Here is a 3,318-nt window from a genome sequence, read left to right on the forward strand (position 1 = left end):
GGCCGAGGCAGGCAGAACACGAGATCAGAAGTTCGAGACCAGCCTGGCCAAGATAGTAAACCCCATCTCTACTAAAAATACAAAAAAAATTTAGCCGGGCATGGTGGCACGCACCTGTAGTCTCAGCTACTCAGGAGGCTGAGGCAGAAGAAACGTTTGAACCTAAGAGGCAGAAGTTGCAGTGAGATAAGATTGTGCCACTGCACTCCAGCCTGGGAGACAAAATGAGTCTCCATCTCAGAAAAAAGAGTTTGCTGACTTCCAATGGAGAGCAGTCTTCAGCTTGGGCCCCAATTCCAGGTAAAGAGCTGGTCTGAGGTTTCATTTTGAGATTTGGTAGCTGAAAGTGAAGGTTTATTGCCAGCTGTCTGTAAGGTATTCTTATGCTCAGAGATCTCAACTATAGGTAAATTATGAAATCACTTCTTCTGTTTTTTTGTTTGTTTTGGTCTATCTTCCATTAGATTTGACCAACTCTTACTCCCACCAACAATGTTGACTAAAACTCCATAGCTGCCAAAAGTCAAGCTCCAACCCTAGAAACACCAGCCATTTAAAAGAAATCAATATTTTACCCTCAAAATAAATTTATTTGACATATTTTAAAGTGGCCCAGCCAGACCTTCCCTAGTTCGGATCTAGGAAAGATTAGCTAAGAGTCTTCATGATTAAATAAATTGTATACTTCTTCTCCTATTAATCTGCCTTTTGTGAATTAATTTTCTTTACTTTTTTTCTTTTTTGAGACAGAGTTTTGCTCTTGTTGCCCAGGCTGGAGTGCAATGGCAACCTCCACCTCCCAAGCTCAAATGATTCTCCTGCCTCAGCCTCCCGAGTAGCTGGGATTATAGGCGTGTGCCACCAAGCCCAGTTAATTTTTTGTATTTTTAGTAGAGACAGGGTTTCACCATGTTGGTCAGGCTGGTCTCGAACTCTTGACCTCAGAAACTCACAAGCCAGCAAATGGGCAAGAACTTCTTATTAGTGAGACTTCTGGCCTCTCTGTGCAAATCGATTGAACAGATGGTTAAAAATCAGTGTTTGGTCTCAAAGTTTTGATTATTGGGAAAAAGGAATTTGAATTAGTCTTGGGGTGTAGTGACTGGGGTACTTTTGGTACTTTATGGTGTGAATGTTCATATTGTTTGACCCCTTGCCTCTCAGAAATAACTTTTTGGTTGCCATTTTCCTTTGTCTTTCTGTGTTGTTTTCTCATAAAGAGCAGTGCCATAGGGTAGAAAACATGGGCCTAGAATCCCTGTAAGCCTGCTGTTCAAGCCAGCCCTGCAGACTAGTCCATTTTGTGGTTCTGACTAGATCGGTGTCTCCTAAGACAAACTTTGCTGCAGGCTCCTGAGAGGGAAACTAGATGAGTTTTCCCACTCATCTTGTTTTATGTCCTTGGGTTACTTTTCTAGTCTCTGCCATCTAGGGAGCATGATTTTTCAGGGCCCCGCAGCCAATTTGAAAAGTCTGGGAGTCCAAGATACATAGTATTTTAAGTAGCACACTGTGCTGAATGTGTCAAGCTCTTGAGAGGAGTTTTGACTTAAAAGGTCCCATCCCTCCAGGGCTTTTGTAGTCTTTTGCTATCTTAAGTCTATTTCTGAGAGAGAATTTTGGAGGATCATGGGGATTGCTTCCTCTATGCCCTCTCCAGGAATATATGGTAAAAACCTGGAAAATTACCACTTGGACTTTAAATGAAGAGGCTTTTGAACTGAATCACTATTGGAACTAAGTACACTATTGGAAATAAAAAAATATTTTAGAGATAGATCTCTTATTCTAAGCAATTGATGGAGATGTTAAATTTTTAAAAGAACACATAATAGTGTAATTGCTAGCCTTAAAAATTCTCTTTAAAGAGCAAAATCTGACCTGAAACAAAGTTAAAATCCCTTGTACACTCAAACTGCCTGCTTTCGATTCCATGTGGGAGTAACAATAGAAGCTGCTCCATTTTGTAGTCTGGTAGTTAAAATTCTTGATCATGGAATCAGTCCTTTTGGTTTGATATTTGTGTGACTTTTGCCACTTATTGATCCTTTTTCCCTTCCACAGACATCTTCTGATTTCCTGTCTTCCATCTGTGGGGCATATGGTGGTTTTTGGACCTTTGTGTATGGATGGCCAGCTGAGAAGCTGAGACCCTAGAGAATATGGCTAGATAGAAATGAGTTGTACCCCATTTGTTGCCACTTTTTTTTTTTTCAGCTGTCTTTGGGGTCATTCTGTTACTGGCAACAGATCCGTGTGGCCCTATAGCAACCTCAATTCTTGCCCCCTCAGAAGAAAGAATTCGACTGAGGCGTATAAGGCAGAAGGAGAGACCAGGACAAGTTTTAGAGTAAGACTGAGAGTTTATTTAAAAGCTTTAAAGTAGGAATGAAAGGAAGTAAAGTGCACTTGGAAGAGGGCCAAGCAGGTGACTTGAGGGATCAAGTGTGCCATTTGACCTTTGACTTAGGGTTTGAGGGTTGTTGGCATATGAGGGTCTTGTGTCCCTTCTCCCCTGATTCTCTCTTGGGGTGGGGGTTTCACATGCACAGTGGTCTGCCAGTGCCTGGGAGGGGAGTATGCACAGTATGTTTAATGGAGTTGTACACATCTCACTTGAGGTGTTTTTCCCTGTCAGGGGACTGCCTTTTCCTAGCTCTGGCTGTGACCAATTATTTTAGAGTGTGTTAACAACCACTTGACCATCATTTGATGGTCGCCTGACATTCCTGGTGGGGTGCGGGGGGTGGAGAGAAGACCCCCTCCTGCCCTGCTCATGTCTGGCTAGCTACCTACTATAACAATTCTGGATCTTTATGAGGACTGCTTTGCCTTGCTTTGGAGTTACTTCGTGTGTCCTTGGCTAAGTCATAATGATACGAACAGGAGGCAGGAAAATACTGGGTAGAAGAGGGTGGAGGAGTCCCTAGCAAGGGTTCTACCTGCAAGCCTGTGACTATGGCCCTAAATGGAGTCCCTAGCAAGGGTTCCACTGCAAGCCTGTGACTTCGGCCCTAAATGAGGACTACACTTCCCTGTTTCCCCCACCAAGCGTTGTTTTTTCCAAAACCACCCAGACCTGCCACGCCCCCCATCCTGTATGCATAAAAACCCCGAGCTGAACAAAATGAGCCACCACCCCTCCCCACTCCTTTACGTTTAGTAAAGGAGTTCAAAGGCCAGGAATATCAGCTGTTTAGCCCAAGTAAAAAGAGATCTGAAAGGATTTTTTTCTTTAAAAGAGTTCTATGGTTAGAAGTCAACTTCATTAAAACCTGATATCTAAGCTATAATTACAATTTCTTTTTTTTTTTTTTT

Source organism: Cebus imitator, unplaced genomic scaffold (genome assembly GCF_001604975.1).
Source record: "Cebus imitator isolate Cc_AM_T3 unplaced genomic scaffold, Cebus_imitator-1.0 Scaffold710, whole genome shotgun sequence".
NCBI lineage: Eukaryota > Metazoa > Chordata > Mammalia > Primates > Cebidae > Cebus > Cebus imitator.